This window comes from Dreissena polymorpha, chromosome 8 (assembly GCF_020536995.1).
Source record: "Dreissena polymorpha isolate Duluth1 chromosome 8, UMN_Dpol_1.0, whole genome shotgun sequence".
Taxonomy (NCBI): Eukaryota; Metazoa; Mollusca; class Bivalvia; order Myida; family Dreissenidae; genus Dreissena; species Dreissena polymorpha.
Genome location: NC_068362.1, coordinates 55,084,917 through 55,098,767, shown reverse-complemented (window position 1 = coordinate 55,098,767; position 13,851 = coordinate 55,084,917).

Genomic DNA, 13,851 nt, shown 5'->3' with positions numbered 1-13,851 from the left:
CTCGCGAATATTGTCATGGACCTACATGTTCAGGTACTCGCACACGTAGTTTCCTCCCTTGTCAATGCCTTCCTCCGAACCGAACGTGTTTTAGTGTACAAATTATTGAAGTGTTGTTTGGTTTAGTGTTCTTTGCATGTCAATAATGACGAAACAAAACACAGTTTTTCTATCAACATCTATCCTTAAGTATGACGTCTCATTTTTATTCATGAATGACAAAATTAGGGCTCCGAAAATATTTTTGTGCACCACTTCAGTGTGCTTTTGCCTAGGATATTGTGTGTGTGTTAACATTAATCTCATGTGTTTTCTGTAAAATATACCGCATTGCAACAAATTATACAATTATACCAAGAAATTGAAAGAAAATAAAAAAAACAACAAATATTATACAGAATATATGGGCAAAAACATTGCCTTGAAAGAGTTCTGCTATAAAGATAAAATTGATTTATTATAAGCAGCGAAGTGCAATGGCACCTATCGTGGTTTTATTTACTATAACATTGGTTTGAAACATATAAAGCGACATCACTGGGAAACTGAATGTTTTAGTGTCATAACAGGTAAGTTATTCATATTTTGATGAAATTAATCCTGAAATTGTTCAAAGGTGGTAATATTTTGTTATAGGTTCGTTCAACTACATAATCATATAATAAGCATTAAATATTAATGTAATTCTGTTTAAAGTACTACTGTTTCTTCAAATCTTTAAAAACAACTCCGCCGACCATACGTGTGCTACGTTAGAAACCATTAATTTACATGTTGTTTTAAAACTGTAAAATATAAAACGTCTCAAATACACCCCTGATAAGATATATAATATCAGATATTTGAAATGTCGTGTCATGTCAGAAATTACTTGTATTATTGACTTATAAGTGTATTAACAACATGTCTATGAATATAGAAAATACCACAACACAATTATCAGTTGTTCTACGGCAATAATTGAGCTTTAAGGCGAGGTAAAAAATATGTTGATTCTTATTTCGAAATAACCACAGGCGAGCGAAAAGTGCATAATAAACAATTATTATGTGTCCATATTAATTGAACTTTCCAAAACAACTGCAAAACTTTATATTGTGCCAGTATGCCATCTAAGTACAATCACAATCAGAAAAAGTGTAAATCCTAAAATTGTCAAAATGATTTTTAACATTAATCATGCTTTTTGTCAGTGTGTAGTTTACTCGTCACTCGAGTATTTTCATCAATTTTCGGTTAGACACAATCCAATAACGTATTTTTAGTTTAGTTTGTTGTTGCATCATCATGATTTTTATCTTCTTGTAGGGCATTCTATCTCCCGATGTTCAGAGACCAGAACCGTCGTGTGCACGCCACCGGCTTTTGGAATTCTTAAAAACCAAGAGTCATTACTGTGTCGTAAGTATTTATATTTTGTGGTAAACGGTACCCTATATGTTTTCCAGGAAATCCTTATTAAAATTATGTACACATAACTAGTAACAATAAATTAGTCTGCCTGTTCTACATGTTCTTATGCAAGTATAAAGGACATCATTTTGATAACAGACGGACAGGCAGAGTAAGACACACAACACAGTTAGAGCAACACACACACACAATTACACACTGACATGCAAACAACCACAAACACTTGGAGACTTTTCTAACGCAACACGTATTCAAATCAATATAGCCCCCTTATTTTAGAACGGATTATGTTGAAATTTAGACTCAGACTAATTCAATGCATCTTAGACTTCATGTAAACTTTAAAATAAAAATAAAAAATTTGAAAAATCACTGAAAAAGTAAAATTCTCAAAATCGTGCATCGTACAATAATAATGTGAAAAGTAAAACGACATCTTTTAGATTCAGTTTCGATTTTCAAAGGACTATTTTTGGTGGCAAGATAAAATATATCGTAAAATATTTAATAAGTAATAAATCATATTTATGAAAGAACACTCATTCCCTGAGTACATTTTATAAAATGCATGGACAGAATTGTGCAGTGAAAAAGGAAACATCGTTAATATAAAATATAATTTGCCACACAATTCCTCGATCAAACTGGATCAATTTTACATTCGTTTTGTGTTTCATTAATATTAAGAGACGCATGTCACCAATCATTAGATAACGAGAGTCACTGTTAATGACTGTTTGCATAAAGATCAATGACATGGGAACAGGACCTAGTTAAAAACACGGAATACGATACAATGTAAACATATATATTTGTTTCCAGGAATCTTGCAGATCAGCTAACTTTGATTCTGTCCAAACACATCGAATTTCAAATAACAATATTTGCGTTCTATGATAGAGCATCTTTATTACTGTTTAATTAAGCGAGACTATGAGACGAATTCACGTAACATTTGCAAACATTGCCATACTCGAAATACAAGTATTTGTTTTTAAATGCTTATCAAGTGGATTTGATTAACAAACGAACGTCTTAATCGCATATGCGTTAACACGTTTTAAGATATGAAAATAAGAACGCAACTATATACCTATTTTTTTTTATAGTCCGGGATATATACGCTGTATGTATTGCTGGATGTTGAAACACTCTAGACGTTATCACGTTAAAACATTCCTGAAACATATAATTATGTTCAGATAATAACATTTTTAAGCTGAATAGTGTATGTACAGTGGTACTCGGCCGACAGAAATATAACAGTGCAAAAGATGCTTTTTATCAACTACACTTGCTACCATTCAAATTACTGACCTTCATGTATAATTGTTATGTTGGTCACGCGCCAAAATACCTTATAGAACTATTAGCATAACAAGTACCAGCACGTATCCTACCATCTTCAGTCTCGTATGACGGATGTCATGATGTTAAACGTACAGAAAGAAAAACTTTCAATGACAGGAGCTGTTGGTCCGAAACTGTGGAATGACCTACCATCAAGCTTCCGGACTTCTGTCTCAAAAGACATTTTCAAAAGGAATTTGAAAACATTTCTCTTCTGAGACTTTAACAACCTATTTTACTTTGAATACCTGTGATTTAAAAGATAAACGAGACTTATCGCTATATATTTATTATAATGTATGATAATACACGAGTACGACGGTTGTCCTGACGGGGTTTGATTATTCCAGTCTTCAACGTACATGGTGGTAGTATAAGCAGTGTCTTTTAGTCACGCTTAGTCCCTCTAGTTGTGTCTTATAGTCACACTGTATTTTTAACCTCCAAGTTGTGTCTTGTAGTCACACTTGGTCAGTCCAGCTGTGACTTGTAGGCACAATAGTTCAAATAAGGTTAAAACCCAGAAGAAATGTCCCTAAGGGTGACAGGTGACCGGTAGCTGTTGGATCCGACAGCCAGAGTGCAGAAATATCCTTTCACGTATCCTTTCAGTTTATGAAAAACAGTGTCTTTATGTGCCCAACAATTTTCTTATAATATAATTAGAATTATTGCCTTAACCCTAGTTATATCAACTTATCACATAATATTTTACCTTCATTGTGCTTTATTATTGTAGCCGGCATTGTTTTTATTGCTTAAGTATCTCACAACATTTAATTAATGCTTCATAATAGTATAAATCACTCTTATTTTTTTTCAATTGTTTGTACATATATATGTTTTGTTCAACGCCAGCCATTGAATATAATTATATAAAAAGGCGTTTCATCAATTAAGCAAGTTTCACGTTTCAAGTTTCAAGTACATTCGAAACGTGTGTTTACACATCCGTATACAAATAACACTAACGTCACGGTATGTATACCATACAATAAATTTCAATATACTTTATACGTTCGGGTAATGTCGCTACAATACACTTATCACATAACATAACGCAAACAAGTTGACAAAGGTAACTTAACGCAAAAAAGCAACACATTTTAAATAATTGAAAATAATAATATAATTTGTTGACAGATATACAGTAAAATCAGCTTCGTATACTCTGTTACGTACGATAGGGATGACAAATGTAGTTATTTTTCACAACTGAAAATGAATACCCGATGAATATGTGTACATGCGGCCTTGATTGCACATTATTTTATTACCTCATGATGTATGTATATGTATTTCCAATTCTGCTAATCGTTTGGTTAATGTAAGAGTTGGCAAAAAAAAAACACTAAATAGTTAAGTACTATTATTCTGCCATCAAAACTGGTCATTTGTAATGAAACATGCAATACAATGATCTTAAAACAATATGAAGACAATACTGATTAAAACAACATTATGATACGCTAGAAAACTGTTGCATTGATTAGCTTTCCGGAACGGTTTTTATTATTTAATGTCATAATTCGTAGTTTTTGGGCGTGTTGTTGTTTTTTGGATTCTAAAAAAAAACTAAATTCGAACTATTCAAAGATAAATGGCAATGGTTCGTGACGTGCTCTCCTCGCGGTCACGTGACAATAGAACGCAATAAAGCTCTCTAGCAACACGATTTGCAGATTTAAGGTATCTCCAATTCTATCTGTCATCTATTGTACGCGTCGTGATCGATGGATCCACTCTGAACTACAACATAATTTTTGTTCCGATGCATTGACACAAATTGTTTGGCCTGTCACTTTCTCTAAGGAACGAGATATGAAGCGGAATTTGCAAAGGGCTGTGCTTGTTTGAGCTATGGTCTTCAATCTGAACTTGACATGAAATAAGCAATATTTCCCGGTGGAGGAAAACGACTTCAATTTTGCAGCTGAATAACTATGTTCAGTTCCTCCACTACATGCAGTAAAAAATGGTATGCATCCTTATAAATAAGTATGCTAGCCAATACCAGTTTTGCAAATTGTGAAACGTTGTGCATTAAAATTACACTGAAGGACGTTGCGATGACATCATGGTGATTAATGTATTTCAATAAACGGCTACCCACTGAATACAATCAGTTTGGCGACGTTTACGATTACAAACTGTAGACTAATAACCCCACTATACAATGGAAACTCAGAACTGGTTGTAGTCGTAGTAAATGGATACATGATAATGTTTGTTATGTGGACTCCAAGCTGTGGGTTGCCAGTCTTCTTAGTAAACAACGCTTTAAAATAAAACTTAATCAATTGCTAGGAAAACAAATGCAAAACCTTCGTGGATATATAGGTAACATTAAATGAATATGAAAGTATTCTCGGTTTGATAAATACGGTTTATATAATACGATAAATACGGTAGTATTGTTTATTACGTGTTATTTAGAAGTGAGATTATGGTAATGGTATAGCGCGAATAATGCACGGGTTTTGTGTGCATGTTTTAGCGCGAAAGCGCACGAGTTTTTCGTTTTGGGGTATATAGAGAATACTAGGTTAGTGTTGAATACAGAGAAGTTTATGTTGCGAGGCTTAGAACGCCGGAAGCGCGAGCCTTGGCGAGCGCTTTCGGTGTTCGAGCCGAGCAACATAAACTTCTCTGTATTCAACGCTAATCCTAGTATTATATTTATCCCATTTGATTTTTTCAACGTGACATTTAACATAAATAGATCTAATGACCTTAACAATAATTTTAATTCAGTCATAAAGCGCTTAAAATCTAACAAATGTAACCATGCGTAGTGATATACATGTATTTGTTCTGGTACGCAAAATAGTCTTTAAAAAATTCACACACAAACTGTAAAACAAGTAAAAATATCACCATATGACTACATTCAATTTTACGCAGTATGCGAATTTTAACACATTACGACCGCGAAAAGAAGATTTTACTTTACTATAATTCATTTTATTTTCGAAAGAAAATGATCAAAATCCAATATGGCGGCGATTGCTCCTGACAAAATGCTGTCGATGTCAACATTCATGTACACCATCGACGACCTTGTTCTGGCTACCATAACTTTAAATGTCGCTTTTTATGATTTTTGACTGGCGCGACTTTGTACAGGTCTGTCAATACTAAATAAACTGTACGCTGAAGTTTCTTTCGCTATCGAAGACCTTGACAATTTTGACGAGTAAACAGACAATTGCATCGGCTGACACTATTTGACAAAATATACAGGGCAATACGTTTTCCGACTTCGGACGACGAATTTAAGGACGCGCAGAACGTGTTTTTTTATATAATGTTATGGGTATGCCGTGTGTGATCCGATGCATCAATGGCGCCCATGTTAAAATCATTTCCCCGAGAACAGGGAACGACAAAAGTACAAACAAAAATCAAAACACGTAAGAACTAGTATCTTACCTCTTATAATCCTTTAAAATCCATCTAATAATCCATTTTACTCAATAATTTACGATTTTGCATCTAGGGTCTTTAATAATTATTTTAGCATAGTTAAATAAAGACCCTTATGCCATTCTATCACTTTATTCAAATGAGTTTATGAACGCGATAAACTTTCTTCTTCGTCACACGCTACGTCATGTACTCTACATTACTGCTGTTCAAATGAACCGGAGCAGTTTATCTAATAATAGCCGTTGGTAAACTCGGTTGCATTTGCAGATTTCTGCATACAAACATAATTATGTTTAAACTTGCACAATGTTTTATTTATCTATGGTAAATGCCCTTAGTGTACGAGAAAATAATTTAATATATAAATACACAAAGAATGGTAAACATTCCAGTACACAACAGATAAATGAGTAGAAAATACCCGTGTACAAAATGGGACGTTCCCAATTCCAGTGTGGTGCTATTTTTACCATCTTATACTTTACACAGCTCTATGCAAAACGTGAATTAAATAGGAAAGCAAACATAGCAGATTATTCATGAACTGTGCGATATGTGTATGGCTTGTTGTACATTCTTAATATTTAAGTTAAATGTCAAAAGTATATGCTTTGGTTATAAACAATGCACATTACACGAAATAAGGAAAATGTGATCAATTGACAATTCAGATATGTCGACATACAGTACATGTAGAAAACATGTGAAATAAGTCGCGTTTATAATAAATCGTCAACAAAAAACGGGGAAAATGACGCAATAAGTTTGTCATTTTATAACGCCATCAATCAGCTGATTCATTATACGGATGGCGAAAAATTATGTCATATGACTAGATTTAAAGGTTGAAGGTCGTATAATTTTGAATAATTAAGTTTTGTCGACTTTGTTATAAATAAAAAAATAACATAACAAAAATCGTGTAATTTCATATTTTATTTCAACATTTCTTTTGGTGAATATGTCATATGTTTTTCTGCAAAATATGCACATTTTCTTCTTATGGGTGACCTTTAAATTCGATCAATGAACCAAACAGTATCGACCTAATTTTAGCACATATCGCATGACGTCATTTAAAAAGTAGTCCGTGCACGCGACAGGTATATTCCACAGTGTTGAATACAAGCAAGTATATTCCACAACGTGTTATACCGTCAATGTCACGGTAAAAATGGGATAAATATGAATTGCACATCTATTGAGTCGCCATTCGAGGGTGTATTTGACAGGCAAACGTTATGGAACAAGAAAACGAAAGGGTGATAATCCCCGCCCGCCCGCCCGCCCGCCCTTAATGAGCAAATGTATGGTTAAATAATTGGTTACATTGCTTTTATGTTTATAATTTTGCAATTATAAAGTCTATATTTAGTATATTTTCAGTTCGGTTTTTAGTCCATGTGAGATGGGATCTAAACACAAACCGATTCCTTTACTGGGAAAGACGATGGGTGTATTTTCATTTAAGTCTGAAGCAGCTTAGTTTTCTTGATTAGTTTGACTCAATTTTTTACGTTATATTGTGTTTGAATGAGGTTTTTTAAGTTATGGGTGTCATGTTTTTCGAGACTCTCACTTCCTTGAGATAGTACCTCCAGCATATTTATTGAAATATTGGTATGTTTAAATTTCAGTGTTATTATTATTTGTTGTCTTTCGTAATGAACGTTTAATTTTAAAGATATTCTTATTGTACGATTACTTAATATTTTCATTTTGGTGTGACTGGTTAGATGTTGAAGTCGGTTTAATATAGCTGTTCGTCATATGCATTTATATATTTCTCGGATTACTTATGATTTATCAACATTCTTTTTAAGTGCTTTTTGGATTTTATGGTTTGAGTGATTTGTTTGTTTTTATGTTGATGTCCGGGGTGTGTGCGGGATGATTTTGATGTTTGTTTGTTATGTAAATTTGCGCAATGAAATTGATAATGTTTTAATTACATTTTTTACTAAATAATACTTAATGTTTACAGTATAATAATAGCTGCTTATTTGTAGATTTCTCTAAAATTAGAGGTTTCGGGAGGTGATGAAGGCACCTAGACACCGGTCTCGATCCATGGGTCCTCATACGTCCCCCTGCCATTAAAAGAAAAAATAAGAAAACAAAAATGGCAGTAGGGTTGCGTATCCCGCTCGCGGTTTTACCTGAATCGTTTATTACTACTGATTATTGTATGGGGTGTACGTGAAGTCATGTACACTTCTCTTGATTGGTGGTGATGGATGAATCTTGCAGATATTAGCAGCTTCTTTGAACAAATTAATGTTTCACAATTGTTAATTTATAATATTAAAGCAAGTTAACGTGATTGATTGGCATTGGGGGCGTCCTGTGTGCACTTTGGGCATCGGCCGGGATCAGTGTATTCAAACAGTAACTCTTTATTTGAGATATATATATGACGTCTAATTGTTATGAATAAATTTGCATTTGTTCACATGACACACATGTGCTTGTGAAGAATTCATAATCGCATGCCCTACAGCATTTAAATAGTATCGTTTCAGTTCGTTATACACCTGAACAAAGATGTTACACCGTTCCCAGTCGTCTCGAGGCTCATCAATTGAGCGGTGCCGTTGAGATCTATATCCATTGCACATACAACACATACGGGCGGTAGAAGAAATGTTTTTTGCATTTATATGTTGAAAGTCCTGTAAAATACAAGCACTCATTCCTATTTTGTCTTTGGTTTATTATTTGTATGATAATGATAATGATGATGATATGGGTTATAAAGATGATGAGATTTTAATATTATTTTGAGAATAGAGAATAATAAATTTACTCATAACTATGAGTAAACTTGATTTCCGTTATAAATTAAAAACCATATGTACTGTTCTGGTTGTTTTCTTTGCTGTTACACATTATGTTGGCAAAGCTGATTAATATGAATTATGTAAAAGTATACAATTGTATTTTTATGTAATTTAACGAATGTGCTTCAAATTCATGATTTCGATAATTTTAATGTAATTAAAGGTTGTTAAGATGAATGGTCATTATTAGCGTTATTGTCATGTCAATGAAGCGTCGTGTCACTTTGTTAACAACTATTAGTTGCATTCGTTTCAGACTTACATTATTTTACACAAATACCCGGTGCGCGTGCAGAAAATACAAATGAAATTTTCAAAAAACGACAACAGACAATGATATTTGCCATTGTAAGGCTTTTAAAAGGATCTTTTTACGTTTTGGTGAATTGACAAATTTGAAAAAACTTGTTTGTTTAGATTCGCAAATTTTCGTTTTAGTTATGATATCTGTGAGGAAACAGCAATACTGAACATTTACCATGGTCCAATATAGCCATTGTTTCTATCTTTTGACGATTTAAAGACCTGAAAATTATAAAGCGTTGCAACGCGAAACGATTGAATAATTTGCAGAGTTATGTTGTTGTCGTTTAATCTTGTGAAACTACAAAGATTGCTGATATAAGGTATACAAAATGTCATTTATATATACTTGGCAGGATGGCCGAGCGGTCTATTTGGTTTTTACTCCAGGACGCTGGGGGTCACTGGTTCGAGCCCTGCTGCCGGCTACCTTTTTTTTCCTTTTTTTAATTATATTTTTGATTTTTTACTGGAGCTTTTAAGATCCAATGTTTACATTTATCAATATAAAGCATTTAATGACAAACTTCAAAACACGCCAAAATCTGTAAAAAGGCCCCTTTAGTTATTTAAATCAAATGTCTAAATTGGTATTAGTACATTCGCTTTGTTATTTTACCGATTACGTGAATATGTTACTATTACCTACGTTGAATGCTTTATACTCGTTTGATTAAAATTTATTAAGTTTACATTTATTTTGTTTAAATTTATGTTCCACCGACTATGCAATTGTAGATTACACAAACAATATACTTTGTTCGTAGGTCTAAAGAGTTAGTTATAATGAAACATAAAAAATGGCATTGTACATAAATGGTATTTTATAAACGACTAGTGCCTATTGGTATATAGAGATGTAAGTGTTATTTCCCTTCATTTGTTTGTATCGTGACACACGAACGATATTTAAACCAATGACTGTATTTAATCACATATTTTAGTCGTTTTGCCAGTCATATTTTGTTTTTCTTACGTTTAAGGGTCGCTCAGTACTATTATAAAACTTTAAGAGAAACATCTGTCTGTGGTATTGGTACCCGTACTTATCAGACAATGTAGATGATCAGCAATCAAGCGTTAACACATACAGTAGTCTTACGTGACGCAGGCACAACGCCAGAAGGCGTATCGGGTGTGAATTCATATTACCATTCGTTAGTCCTGACCTTGATGAAAGTGACCAACGGTCGTTACGATACAAAGTCAACACATGCAGCACAACATTACACATACAATAATTATTTAAGTTGGAGTTAGGCTATTGAACGACCATTATCGGTTTCAAAGACTGACAAAACCTCAAACTGTGCATTTAATTCATTACAAAACGGTATAAATTGTGATAAAATAACAGTGTCATTAAAAGCAAATTATATATCTTGAATTACTGTCATATTTACACGTTTTCATAACGTAGCATCATAGTATATGCTCTTATATTATAGTCCATCATATGATAATCCAGATCATTGCACAGTATATCTGTAAGAAGCCATGATATTGAACGTTTTAAAAGTCCGTTATAAAAAATATTGGATGTCTATTTAGATAGTAAAATCATGCACTTTTTGAATAGTATTTTTTCTTCAATAAATAACAATAACTCGTAATAAAATTATTTGAAACAAACAGAATGAAAATACATATGTTTTATTCTTGTATGCGTGTCAACGCCAATGTTCTGATGTACAGCGTTTAGGTGTTAATATACAATTTTGATAAGAGTTCGCGCGCCGTTGTTAAATGAGTTGTTTAAAGGCAAAAAAACGAATATAACTTACTTGGGGATTTATTTAAACGCTATTAAATGCTGTCAGAATTGGTATTATAAAACAACGATATTACCCATAATAAAGACATACCTTATTGATAAATGATATATAATCTAGTTGAAAAAAGCAATAACCAATGTTAACTGTATCTAAGTTTTAATAACAACATTTCAATTAAATCCATGTAGAATTTCGATCTACAACCTTAATAATAGCTTATTTATTTGTTTTCCGAACAAATATAATAATATTAATTTTCGTCAGCGTATTTACATTAATTTATATAACGAGTCGATTCTTTTGCAACATCAATTTGAACTTACTGTTTTAAATAATCTTTTAATATTATCTTTAACGATGACGTTCAATTTTCTTGCTCCGTTTATATCCTGTAGTCACACAAGTTTGGTATTGCCGTTGGTTTCATGTAACTAGCATAAGACCTGGAATTGTTCGAACTTAGAAACAAAAAAAATCAGTGACGTCCTATTATTGCAGAACGATTGACACGTCTAGCTGCATCCAACGTCAATTTTTAAATGTATTCACCTAATATTTCTCCAAGGTTATACCATATTGACGGCTTGAAGAAGACTTTCTAGCATTCCACTAAAAAGGCGTTGAATCGGACTTGAACAAAATCCCAAAGAAAATAACAACTGAAATGCGTTAAATCATGGTCATGCAGCCTCGAATCATATTTAATAACGATATGTCTGCAATTCCATTTAGAGTGTTCTTGAAATCATGATGCGTATACTGCGACCCCAGATTTACTTATTTGATCACCTGCTGAAGCAACTAAAGTTAAGTTTTCTTTCAAAATATGCAATGATTTGTTTGATATTCAAATATCCTTGTGTGCATGACTTTCATATAAAACATACATTTCAATTTGCAATAAAACAAATAGTAATATATTAAGACGAGTCTTGTATTTTAGATAGTGGCATAATTAGTCACCTCTAATCAAAAGATATTGTACATACATGTAAAATGGCCTGTAGTAAGCCGTCATTGGAGTTAAATGATGAAGTGTATATCACGTACTTGTTGTATGCATATAGCTAGCGTTTGTATAAGACTCTAGGGCTTTTGCCCATACTTTGTAGCAAACAGACGTATAAATAAAGTAATCCACTGGTATGCGATTTGTAGATGCCATTGCCAATTAAGTATAGTATGCGATCGTGTTAAAAAGTGTAACCCGTTTAAAAAGCGAACGAAGTTTTTGTAAAACGTTTGACTGCACTCCTATGTTATGCGCATTTATCCATTAACGAGGTAGACCCATTCTTTAAAGAGACAGATTAATCTCTGTCGAAGACAGCCTTTACGTCGGAAGATTGATGATCGCTCTAAGCACGGATTGCCTGTATTCTATGATTTGTTTTGTGTAAATACCATGGTCAAAGCCTTACATTATGGAATGTGTAAATATCAATCGGTGGAGCTCTTTGAGCGCACGTTTTGGGTTGATTTTAGTATGAAACATAATGTAGTCGATATTAATGCTTTTTTACCTGGTACCATATGTTAAATATAGACGGAATGTATACAAGTGTACGATGAAATAAATAATTATTTTATTTATCGACAAGTAACCTAATTTGTTTGCAATTCTACATGAATGACAGGCTAATGTGTAAGACCCTGACCTGAAACAAAAAACTATCCGAAGAAAATGCACTTTGGGAAGATTACCAAGGGTATGTTAACCATTATTCAAAATACTCGATATATCCGCAATGCATAGGTAGGATCTATATTAGGAAGATAAAAGTTTATGTGTCCTCACTTCGCATAATTCAAATTTTGGTAAAAACAACTAAGTATTTCCAAATGAGCTGGTATTAACTAGCTTTTAGAATCACACGATATTCAGACAATGTAAAAATAACAAATACAAAGCGGTGTGCAAAGCTTCAATAAATACTTAATTAATATACCTTTATTTAAATTATTCTAGATATACCTTATACGTGATGATACATACACTAATCTTCTTAATTAAGACAGAACACGTAAATTTACGTAACATTTTATAATATTTTAAACATATCAATATTTAAATAACAATATCACCGGCATTCACAATATTTAAAATCTTCGATATTTAGTTACCATGAAAATACCAAGTTACGTTAACTGGGTGTATTATGATTGTATTTTGTTTTGCCTTTATAAGGAACTACACCTGTTTGTATACATAACGTTTTATTTAAAAGAACGCGTTGTCATTAGCTTTAGTATTGGTGGTGAATTGTGAAAGAGAGATAATCCAAACAAATGTGTAAGGATATAATGGTGGGTTTCGCCGCTTGAGAGTTGTAGGATATGAAATAGTAAGCTTAGTTTAGTTTACACCTTTTGATTTTTTATTTATATTAGCTGAGTTGCATAAAAAGACAAAGTCCGTTTCCTGGGACTAGAACAAGTTCTTGGTGTATATAGAACGCTCCCACAGTAGGTATCGAACCCGTGACATCCCGATCGCAAGGCAGACACCATATCCACCTCAACACGGCGACTTGTAAAATATTAAGCTCGGTGTGGTACACAATAATATCTCGCCTAGTTTAATGTATAGATTATTATAAGTTCGTACCGTACATTTTTTATAACTAATAATGCATATTAATAAATGTCCAAAACGTTAAAACAAAACCAACCTTTTTATTCCAACGGGGGGCGTTACGCCAATTGCCACATGCTTGGATCTTGTATCTAACAGACAGATT